General features: G+C 44.5%; 1 long non-coding RNA gene across 3 annotated transcripts in view; it reads right to left on the bottom strand.

The window, feature by feature from the left end:
- Positions 1–2,547: 2,547 nt before the first annotated feature.
- Positions 2,548–12,338, bottom strand: part of LOC138261917 (uncharacterized) — a 192,671-nt gene continuing 182,880 nt past the window's right edge. For 2 of the 3 annotated variants that reach the window (XR_011199175.1, XR_011199176.1), the window contains one exon: positions 2,548–4,351. This is a non-coding gene — a long non-coding RNA (uncharacterized lncRNA). Of the gene's footprint in view, positions 4,352–5,899; positions 6,047–12,338 lie in introns of all 3 variants that reach the window. The other variant, XR_011199178.1, reaches the window with a different exon arrangement.

Raw genomic sequence — 12,338 nt, forward strand, 5'->3', positions numbered from 1 at the left:
TTGAGGGGAGGTCATTTTCATGGTTAATTGTATGCCTTAAATGCATTTTTTTGTTATTAGCACCCTCGGTTTGCGTGTGGGGTGATCCAGATTTTTTAAGAGGGCGTGTGAATTAGTGTAACAGGGCACGTTTGTACAGATCATTTCTACACCCATAAAAATTGAGCATATCATTATCATTTTATAAACCCATATGCTGTGCAGCGCTTTGGGAGCCACAAGGGTTTCGTCTGCGATGCAAAAAAAAAAAAAAGTATAAGAAAATAAAATAAAAAAAATGCAGCTAGGATTCTTTGGGGAATGGAAGCTTACCTTAGAAATATTTCAGATTCTAGCTTGTGCTACAAGTTTTTGAAAGCAACTTACTTTGAAAGGCTTTCCCTGTGAGCTATGCAAACAAGAGCGCACAGTATTGGGGGGCATGGCTAAGTCAGCAATGCAGTCGGACGCTCCGATCGCCGTCACCGTTCTGAGGGGCAAATATCCTGCTGAGGTGCTGTTCCAACCCCACAAAAGAAATCCGGGCCCCCCGAGGATCTGGGGGACTCAGCAAACTCAGAAGAGACGATCGCGCAGCAGAGGGGAAGGGCACCAGTGTTGCCAGATTGGGCGGTTTCCCGCACAAATGGGCGATATTGTTCCCATTTGTGCGGGAAAAAAACCCAATTGCGGGGGCCCCGATTGTTGGGCTATTTTTAGCCCTTTGTGTGTTAAAATCACGGCGGGGCGGCGCCGCCGGAGATACTGGTGCCCCGGCCAGGCCCCGCCCATGAGATAGCGAGTTTGGGACTCGCGGGCGGCGCACACAGCAGCAGGAAGCAGCGTGTGCACAGCCCAGTGTCACAGGAGGCTGTCAATTGGTAGCGCTTTTGAGCGCTACTAAATTGACGGCCTTCTGCCCCACTGAGAGCTCGATGGAGCTCTCAGTGGGGCAGAGGGCCATCAATCTAGTAGCGCGCGAAAGCGCTACCAATTGACAGCAGTGTTGCCAGATTGGGCGGTTTCCCGCACAAATGGGCGATATTTTTCCCATTTGTGCGGGAAAAAAACCCAATTGCGGGGACCCCGATTGTTGGGCTATTTTTAGCCCTTTGTGCATTAAAATCACGGTGGGGCGGCGCCGCCGGAGATACTGGTGCCCCGGCCAGGCCCCGCCCGTGAGATAGCGAGTTTGGGACTCGCGGGCGGCACACACAGCAGCAGGAAGCAGCGTGTGCGCAGCCCAGTGTCACAGGAGGCTGTCAATTGGTAGCGCTTTCGCGCGCTACTAAATTGACGGCCTTCTGCCCCACTGAGAGCTCGATGGAGCTCTCAGTGGGGCAGAGGGCCATCAATCTAGTAGCGTGCGAAAGCGCTACCAATTGACAGCCCCCTGAGACACTGCGCGGCGCACGCGCCGCTCGGCACTCCACACAGCAGCTGGCAGCAGGGCGCAGCGCGCCCCACATTAGCTGATGATGGGGGCAGAGGGCCATCAATCTAGTAGCGCGCGAAAGCGCTACCAATTGATGGCCCTGAGAAGAAGTATTGGCCTGCCCCCGCGGCATTATTTACAATGCCTGCGTGGGTGGGCGCCAACAGTGGTGAGCCAGGAGAGAGCCAGTGTGTGGCACACTGTTGACTCACTGGCTGCGCTGAGCAGGTGGTGGTGTACTATGGTGTGTGGCTCTTTTCTGTTTCAGCCCTGCTGTGAGCCTCAGCCTTCAGCCTGCACAGGTGTGGTGCCCCCTCACCCCCCCTGGAAAAGTCTCTTTCGTTGTGCGCTTCAGCCTTGGACCCCAAATTAAAGCCAGCGCCCAGCCCCAGAGTGCGTGATTGGGGCCCGGTAGAGGGGAGACACCCCCCCTGGCCCCTTCCTGTTGTGTAGGTGCTACCTACGTCCCCTACCTACACTGACGTGCGGCCGGTTGGTGTGCAGCTGCGTAAGACAAGGTAAGTGTCCTTCAATTTGTACCTTTGTGACTTGTGAGTAGATGTGTTCCTTATTTTTAATATTCAGGGACTAATTGTGGATTGACAGTGCATAGGATCTAAAGCATGGCAGGATTGAATAAGAATGAGTGGCACAGCCAGTGCTTAATTTGTAAATAAAAACGTGCCGGTGTCCACAGCTCTCCTCTTAAACAGGCAGCTGCTGCAATTAAATTTGCAAACACAGAATACTAGGGCAGCGTAATCCTAAAGCCATGTTGGGCCTCTTTAGTTCATTTTAAGCCATTTCACCTCACTCCTGCAGCTTTCTGCTCTCCCCCATTCTGGCGCTCTTTTTCATTTTTGCATTCCTCCGTCTTTCCCATATGTGTCTTTTGCTTGCAGTAAATGCTTGAGGCAGGAAAAAAGAGTGCTGTCCCTCAAAAATAAGTGCCAGTACTCTGCACCGGAAACAACAAGCACAAATTAAGCACTGGGTGGAATCACATAAAGGTTGGTGATGACAAAGAGTTATTGTGTTTGTCTGGTAATGCAAAGGGGTTACCAGCTGAGTTGTGCAGTGTGTGCTTTGCAGGGCATTTAAATAAAAATAAACCATTCAGTTTGGGTATTACTTAAACCATTTTATCTGAAACTTTTTTGCACGTTTGGTAGCAGTCTGTCTTATACTGCCAGTAATGCAAGTTTAACCTAATGACTTACATTTGCACAATTCACAACTCTCCATTGCAGCAGTGAAGATTTAATTCTGAGGCTTTTTGGTTACACACAGACCTTTCAGTGCATTAACTAATAAAGGTTTCATAATATACAGTGATTAACTTAACTTTTTTTATTTTAAGGCATGTGTTATGTATGTGGCTGCCTAAAACAGAATATATATATATATTTTTTTTTGCCACACGTTTAACCCTGCCCCATTGCATGCAGCATCACTGTTCCCATACTTTTTTTTAATGCACTTTGAGCTGTGTGCTCAGCTGATTTATCCATTTATTTCCCTCCAGTTGCAGGCAGTGCAAGCACAAATGTGGTCTCATTGGCTGAGCTAAGCGAAATGAGGGTACATGGTCAGTGCACAGCCTCACTGCATGGTTCTGTTTGTGATCTTAGTGCCTAAATTATTGACATCACTTGTAGTCATGCTCTGCTCAGCGTAGCCATTGCTTGCATTTGACACAAAACACTAGCCTTTACCAATAATTTAAGTTCAAGTTCACGGAGTTTGGGTCACAGTGTTCTGGCCTCTGGTAGCAATTTGCAAAAGGGTGTTTATCGCCTCACACAAACAGCCTTTTTCACCTCACACAAGGATGTATGTTTCTGCAGGGCCCTGTTGACCTCCACTGTCCAGGGTAGAGGTAGCCCGCTAAAACAAGTGTAGGGGTAGTGCCTGAGTACGTCCAAAGGAGGCAGGAAATGAGTGAAATGTTGGTCTGCTGCCCATTTAATGAAAAGTCCAGAAAGTAGAACAGTAGTAGAGCAGACTGCAGATACACACTGTGAATGCTAGATGGCTACTTGCATTTCACCTTCATCTACTGTGTGCATCTGAAAGGCAGTGAAAAGAACAAAGGTTGTGCTTTGAATCCATTTGGGGGGTGTTGATTATCATAGGTTAATGACTGAGCTAATGTAGCAAATGTTATCTTTGCATGTTGGGGCTGACATATTGGGATTAACAGGACTTGAACTGTAAAATGCAAAGGGAAAACAGCATTGAGTCTGCTTTCCACAAACTTGAGTTTGGCATGAAAAGTTGAGTAAGTATGAGGGGTAGTCCATTAAGATGTATAACTTTTTGCTGTTATCAGTGAATTTTTGCTTTATTGTAAAACCAGTTTGAAAGCTAGAGCATACCTCTTACTTAACCTTGAATACGAGGGAGTTGCCATCCTTTGGCTCATTCCCCATTTCAAAACATGACAAATCCAAAGAGTCAATTGTCTACCTGAAACATATTCACATATTTGCTTACAATAGAAATTAGATTTATGCTTTAAAATGTTTGCTTCAGCCTACGATTGCATTAGTTCAGTGTTAAAAGTTTGGGCTACTTTTTGGGCTGGGACCGGTTCATTTGGGCTTACTTTGGGCTTGTTTTTCAACAGCTTTGGGCTATAGAAGGCTTGTAAAATCTGGCAACACTGAAGGGCACCCGGAGGCATTGTGGATGGCTGCGCTGCGAGAGGCTTCGGGCCTCGGCCCAGGCGTCGCGCACATAGCCGCTCAAGACCTGGAAAGGCGGCCTGGCGGCAAAGACCTGCGGAGGTGAAGCGAATCGGGAGACCTGGGAGGAACCAGAGGCACATCGAAAGCCCAGGGACGGGGTGGTGAGTCTGGGAGAGGAGGGACGGAGCGGACGCCATTTTCTTTCTTCCCATCACATCTCAGAGTGTGAGGAACCGGCCCGGGGGATCTGCGGGGGGAGGAAAACAATGATTAAGACCACTAAATAGCAGAAATAATTGAATGGCACCCCACCCACCTCCCCTCCCTGGAGACAAATTAAACTTTTCCAGGAAAGAAACATTTATGCATGCAAAAGGCAGATTTTCCTTGGGTGACATCCTAGCATAAGCACCACAGGGATCTGCAGTCCCAACACAAGGATATTTCAAATGTTCATGCCATGCTGTCAAACTGGTGTTCTGTCTTCCGGATGGTGCCTTTTAAAATCAGAATTATCCCCTTAGAAGCAAAATATCTTGCTTCAGGGCAAGATGGAGTGTGACCTTCATTTGTATGGGTACTGCTGCACTGTGAGAGAGTGTATGAATGGTGCCACAGACAAGAACTTCACTGTGGGCTACTGTATCATACTTTCACTATTCAAGGTGCCTTATCCGTGAGAAAAGTGGTGTTACAGGCTGCAGCAACTCCCCCGCAGACTTTCTGAATGCATTCAGTAATTGTGGATGCTTTAGATGGTACTGGACAGTCATCCCTTCACTGGTAAGTGGGATGCGCTGGCCACATTACACAAAATCATAATACCTATGAGGACTCTGCATTTTGCTACTCCAGTATCTCACATGAGCTTACTGCATTCTCAATGCATTGACTGGAAACGGCACCACCAGATGTACTGGTGTCTACAATCATGTACGCAAATACCAGCGCAAGATCTGTGTAGAGGCTTGCAAGACAAACATATAGGACATACTTTAAAATCAAGATTGAGCATGTATTCTACCACCCACCTGTTACCATGGCAAAACAGAGGGGTGGTGCAATTCTCCTAGGTTCCCAATTCAAGCAGAAGTCCTTGTTTTTACTCCTTATCATTTAAGTGGAGATGTGGTCCACAAGGTTAAACATAGTTCAGATCCTAACTAGCTTGAGGGAGGAATAGAAATATCTGGTATGCACCTGAGCTGTGGACACTTATGGCGTGTTGTGTGTGCAACGCCAATGTACTCACACAAGCTCCTATCTGAGAGAAGCTGCCAAGGTTGCCTTAACCTGGAAACCAGATCCAAAATGTAGAGATGCTAGCATCCATGCTTCCCTGAACTTAGTGCTGACCATGCAATAAATATCTACACCAGTCCGAAAATCAGAAAAAAAGGGAAGGGGACAAGAGAGAGAGAAACAGTCTCTCAATGTTTTCATCTTTGTTCCTACTGCCGGACTCAACCTGCACCACTGAGGACTTGATATCTACAACAAGAAATAATTAATTTATTTTTTTACCATTATGTTAAAGTTCTCTAGTTCTACTATGATGAGTGATACACCTTGTGACAATCTATGCATAATACACTCTCTGTGGTTTGCTGACGACCCTATGACTTCCTGGAGCCTAAAGGATTAATACATCTTTGTAATAAATGCACAGAATAATCTGAACTGCAATGTATGTTCTTATATCTACAACTCCATTGAACAGAGTTTGAAATCTGTGCCAGGATGACTCCAATAAATGTGAAAATCAAAGTCAACATTCTAAGTCTCTAATGTTTACCCAAAATACGCCTCTGAGAACAACATCATCAATAATTCTTGATAACAGCACAATGAATTCCCATCTCATAGCAACAAAGTTTGAGCTGCAGCAGCTGAGCATCACACGCTGTCTGGATTAGGAGGATAAGTAGAAGGAGAGTTCACCCTAAAATGGGAAGGAGGACAGATAGTTGGAAACTGCATGTTCACAACAACGAGACCACATACTTGCGTTTAATTACAGATTCTCACTTCTTGGTTGTGGTGAGCACTTCATGGGTAAGAGCAGTATTGCCCGTATTAATGTCCAGGTGCTTGGCAATGTGCTGTGTAATTGCTGAGGTTTTTCCCATGTCAGCTCAAGTTCAAACCATGTATTGACAACAGAGGACACAGCTTAACTACCTTCAGAAACAGATACCCTCTGCCCCTTATCTCCATACTGCTGGACCAAGTCAATAATGCCAAGATCTTTACAAGCTTGACTTAAAGAAAGCTTGCAACCTGGTGAGAATCAGAGAAGGGCGTGAGTGAAATACTGCATCCATGCACAGTATTGGCACTTTGAATATATGGTTATGCCATTTGGCTTATGCAATGCCCCTGTGGCATTTTCTTATTTGGTGAATGCTGCCTTTAGAGATTTACTAGCCATATTTAAGGTAGTCTTCCTAGACAAAATCCTCATTTCTTCAAGCAATCTGAAACAACACTGAGAACATGTTCAAGCAGTCCTTCTTCGACTGTGCCAGTATTTGTTCTGTGTAAATGTCTTTTTGAGGTATCCAAGATTTTTAGAGGTGTCCTTTTTAAGCTTCAAGCTTTGAATGGAAGGAATAGCCGCCAATGTTAAGGATGCCTTTGAGTTAATCAATGAATCAGTTGAAAAGATTTGTGGGATTTGCACATTTTTGTTCACAATTCATCAGGGACTTTTCAACAATTATACTACCCACTATCAGGTTAACCAAGAAAATAATTGCGTTCAAGTGAGCAGAAGACCAAGAGCAAGTGTAACAGCAATTGAGGTGGCGTTCACTTCAGCATCTATTCTACATCACTCAGTTGAACATTTTCCCTTTATCTTGGGGGCAGGTGCCATGTTGTTCACCGCTGGGGCTGTATTGTCCCAGATGAGCTGACCAAGAAATACATCCTGTGGTCGATAACTCAGGAGATTTGACCAAAACCAAGAACAACTAAGACACATCTGACCATGAAATCCTTGCAAACAAAGAAGCCTTCGCACATTGGAACCACTAGCGGAAAAAAGCATGCCACAAGATCACAGTGTGGACCGTCCACAAAAATATTATCTGACATTGATTAAATGAGTAAACAACAGACATGCTAGACAAACGCTGTTTTTCTTTACATTTGACTACCTGATTTTGTATCATTCTGACAACAGACACGGAAATTCCAAAATTCTGTTGAGGCAACCTCCAGTGGATCCTCCTAACATTCTCTCCCCCACTCTAAGATCTGGAGAAGATCTGAAGACTCAGTTCAACAGTTACAATCTAATTTTGATCAGGAATGGATAATACAGAAACAAAGTAACAGAAGATTTATGTAAAAATGCTGTATAGGATTGAAGCACTCTATATCCCTAAATCGACAATCCAGCAAATGGTGATGAGGTGGTGCCATAACTGTCTAGTGGTGATACATCCTGGACAGAGAAAAATGCAAGACATCATCAGCAGATATTTGTGGTGGCCTAAATCAACCTACTTACAACAATGGTCAACATACACTCAAACAAAAGCATCCCATAGTCTTCCTTCTGGTCTGTTTCAACCATGACCTAGTTCGGTACTGCCTTGGACTGTGCTATCTATGGACTTCATAGTAGATTTACCATATTTGACTGGCTTGTGTGTAGTTGTGGACTATTTCAACTTTTGGTAAGACTGCCGTGCCAGGCTTCAGGTCTAGTGGGCAGAGAAGCAGAAAGATGGTTGGGCAGGTTCTGGTGGGGAGGAGCACTAGCCGATGACCAGGGTGCTGCTCCCCCCAAAATGTAAATCAAAAATATGTCCTGGTGGCCTAGTTGACTTACTCCCCAGGGGGCACAGTGGAGGTAAACTCCCCCATATCTTTCCTCAGGGGGGTGAGGGCACAAACACTTTTGTGGTTGGGGCAGCACAGGTCCATGCCCAGGTGGCCGTTCCCTTCAAAAACAATAAATCTAAAATATTCCCTAGTGGTCTACTGGTTTCCTGCCTCATGAAATGGGGTTAAACACCCTGTATCTGCCCTTGAAGGATTATCATGGTAATGCAGAGGATGTCAATAGTTCATCTTCTGCACTAGAGGTTAAGTTGGTCATTCAGCCAAGATCTTTATGTGTTGGCGCCTTCTGCTATATAGCCCCAACAATTTTTTTTATTAAAGTTAATGGGGCTATTTGTGGGTCTGACAGAATACTTATTTGTCTGTGCCCAATGCGATCCTCCCATGTTTGTCAGCCAGATCCGAACCCCTGCAGAAAACTAAAGAAAACTAGGATCAGAAAAGGAAGAAAGATTACTGCAAGATAATAAGGGCAAGGAAGACAGAACAGAGAAAAGGAAATGAAAGAAGTACTATAAAAAGGAAGGAGAACGAGTAATATTTTTTCTACAGGAAGGGGAATGAGAAGACTGGAGATATTAGCAGAGCCTAACTAGATCAGATGGGAGCATGCCGACGTCTGGACAGCTGACACCAGTATGATGCTGGAAGACACTAGAGTTGCAACTCGAAGTGGGCCCCTCAAGCCACACTGAAGGGTGGAAAGGAGAATCAAGACAGACTCCCAGAGCAAAGAGAAGAACACCAAACCTAAGGATGTCAACCTAAAGGGTACCACAGAAGATGACCCAGAGGCCTGCAGTGAGGAGCAGTGTCTGATCTCTGCCCAGTAATTCTGCTTTCCTGCCATGGTTCAGGGGAGAACTATGGCTAATCCAGGTGGATGAAGGTGCTGCAATTGGGAGTAGGTGGGGAATACAAAATAATAAATCTAACTGGGATGAAACTATCTCAATGTTTAATCCTAAATCGAATTCCTTTCTCTAGAGTACTTCCGAGCTTTATTTTTTTAGATTCTTTTTGGGCCATCATTATTATTTCTGTTGAGCAAAGGCGAAAAGCGGTCAACATTATCTAAAAGTAATGAAAAGGAGAATGACATTTTTATTAGAATTCTAAACGAAACAGGAAAAGAAGAGACAAATAGAAAAATTATGAAGTAGATATTAAATGCCAAACAGGAAAGAGAAGAATAGGAGAGCGATTATACTCCTAAAATACTACGAAGAGAATAAGAAGACATAAAACAGTTGTTGTTTGTTGCCAATTTTTAGCATTTTTGCCAACTTATCTTTGATACTTGCCTGGTTCTATTCCAAAAGAGAAATATTGGTGGCTAGGAGGCCAAACACCAAGGTGTTAGAGCTGAAAAAAATACAAGAAGCCAGTGCATTGACTTGTAGAAGAATGGGCAAGAAAAGACTTGTGTTGAAAGATGTTCACACAACCCATTAATCACTGCTCTCAGTGCGCCTGGTAAACCTGCTTAGTGCAATGTTAATAAATTTAATCAGCCAGACGTTCAACCTCATGTTATCTGGATCCAAAGATGCAGTTATAGCCTGCCGGCATGAGAGGACCCTCAGTTCGTTCCACTTGCTCCGCAGTAAATGTCTGAGCTCTTTCAATAATGCTGGGCAAAGACATACATGTTTGAGAGATTCTTCCCAGTTGCTGCAAACCCTACAAGTTACTCCAGCTGCTGGCTTCCGCCAGCTGGGAAGATGTTTAAAAAAAGCCCAGTCTCCCCACCTGAGCCATAGGTTTCTCCTTTAAATGAATACTATAAGTACACGAAAAATACCTAGCTGGGGTGGTTGACTGATAAGTACTAATAACTGACCAGGCGGGTTTGCGTTTGGCAAGGAGGGCTCTGACAGAGTGAAAAGACCATGACTGCATACTTTTTTTTAATCTCGATTGTTAAAAGTAACTCAGATGCATTATCAGTCCACATAATCTTTTACTCTCAGTAACCACTTACAATCTTTAAAAAAACGGTAGTGTGACCTTTGCATCTCACAGGAGCTGATTTCAAGCCGTAAAAATGACTCCAAAAGTCCCCACTCTGTCCCTCCTTAGCTTATGGCACAGTATCTGAGAGGCACCAGCACTCGCTGCCAGCTGGCCTGTGAGGCCAAATTCATGTCACACCTGGGCAGGTGACGATAATCTGGGCAGACGAAAAGCCCTCTTATAAATCTTAGTAATCAACCTGTTCAGCGATCAACTATCTCTGCCTAACTGAATTTTCTGCCCATAAGTCAATAAGGCATCAATTTTTGCTCTTATGGCTTCCAACAGTGGGGAAAAGCTTGGCCCCCTGAGATACTTAAATAATTTTGAAAGAAACACCTGCAATGCTTTTGCTTCAACCTTTTCTCTGTTTTACAAAGCTGCCCCTAGCATCAATGTACACCCCTAGGTACTTATAACATTTATCTGAGATGATTTTATTATTGTTATAATGCCAACTACTTCCCAAATGCCTTTTCTTACCAAAAGAAACCACCTTTGTTTTTAACAAATTCACTTCCAATTTGTTAGAAGCTGTGTAAGATGATAACTGATTAAAGGAGCTGCTGAAGGCCTACCCTTCATTGGCTGAACATCGCCAGATAGTCCGCATAGGGCAGGTGGCTGGTCCGTAAACCACCAACCTTAGGGGGATAGCAATTAGTAGCATCAAGTAGCGCAATAAAAACATTGAAAAGTAGGGGAGCAAGCACACATCCCCGCTTCACTCCGCGAGATGTGGACATTTTCCTCAAGAGGGAGTGGCCATCTCCCAATTTAATGTGGACCCAAGTATCAGTGTTAAACTCGACTATTGACCCCAAAAGCACAGGTGATATTCCCCATTTTTGTAATTTGGACCAGAAAAGCCCCCTGGGAACCCAACCAAACACTGCCTTGAAATCCACAACACAGCAGTGCAGCACAGAACATGATGATGTTACCTTGTACATCACAACAGATAGAGCCATTAGGTTGGTCAATGTACCAGATTCAGAAATAAACCCTGTTTGACATATTGGAATTAACCCAGTCAGCTCAGCCTAAACCCGCAAGTCCCCCAACAGGAGACTAGCATAATATTTAGCCTCATTATTAAGTGATGCTATTAGCCTATAGTTGCCTGGATCCGACCTTGAACCATCTTTATGCAGCAGATGGATTATGGCACCATGCCATGACACTCACTGTTTTAGTCCAATTTTCACTTTTCAGAAAGGGAGGGATGGAGGAACCCGAGAGGCGTCATCAATAAATGTAACTATTATTTTAAGGCACAATCAAAAAAACGTATCTGCCCTAACTAATGGCAATATTGTCTATCTTCTTCAAACATACAAAGGCTAAGAATTTTTGAGAGAAATCCCCGACCAGTTTGGAAATCTAGCTAAAATAAAAAAATGCTGTGGTAAAATGATAAAACATTGAAACAGCAATCCTGCAAAGAAATAGGAGGTTCAGGGAAGTGAGTTACAGTGTCTGGGAACATATGCCAGGTAGGGTAGGTCCCTCTGGAGATCTCAAAACCTGGAGGTCATTGTGATGCCAGATAAGAGTCTCCATGCTTGAGTGCCAAACTTGATAATGAAGGGCAGAGGATCTCAGTCTGACTCACAGGAACGATGGTTTGTGGGATAGAGATCAAACAGAGCACAGACTGGACCACTTAGTCCTTTTGAATCTGGCTAACACAGGCGGGCATCTGAAACAGAGAAGGGTCACAGTATAATAAAGGAAGTGAGTGTGCGCAGCAGTAACCATTTCACTATGCTGGTATCAGCAGGTTCCTGGGATAGCTCTCACCTGATCTGTGGTGAGTGGCAAAGAGGACTTTTAAGTACTGTGTCTGTATTCCTTGTCTCTTTGAGGAAATGGGCAGCACTCAGTTCCTCAGAGGGACTTCTGTTAAAGGCAGCATTTGCTCACTTCCCGAAATGCTATGTGGTAGCATATGGTCATGTACTTCCTCCTATGGTGTATTCCTCCAGACATATGCTGGAGACAAACTAGCAGGAGCAAAATAAAAAGGGATGGGTTGTTCTTCGTGTTCTCCGCTGGCAGCATCTGTCTTGCAACTGCTATTCCTACAAATACAGGAATGGTCCCAATCATGTGAGGGTATTCCCAATGACAGGTGAAGAACTACTGAATGCAAACTACCTCGTATATGACAATTTTCCAATGTCCACAATCATAATAGCAAAACCTGAGCATGTACCATTTGTGAAAATCGCTAGTGATGATAAACAGACAGAAGGAACTACTAAATTTAGGTGGTGAAACCAATTAGCACATCCTCTGGGCACAGTTATTGTACCCCAAAGCCTACTAATGCTGCCATGCTGCCTCTTCGTGGCCAAAGG

This window comes from Pleurodeles waltl, chromosome 10 (assembly GCF_031143425.1).
Source record: "Pleurodeles waltl isolate 20211129_DDA chromosome 10, aPleWal1.hap1.20221129, whole genome shotgun sequence".
NCBI classification, from domain to species: Eukaryota; Metazoa; Chordata; class Amphibia; order Caudata; family Salamandridae; genus Pleurodeles; species Pleurodeles waltl.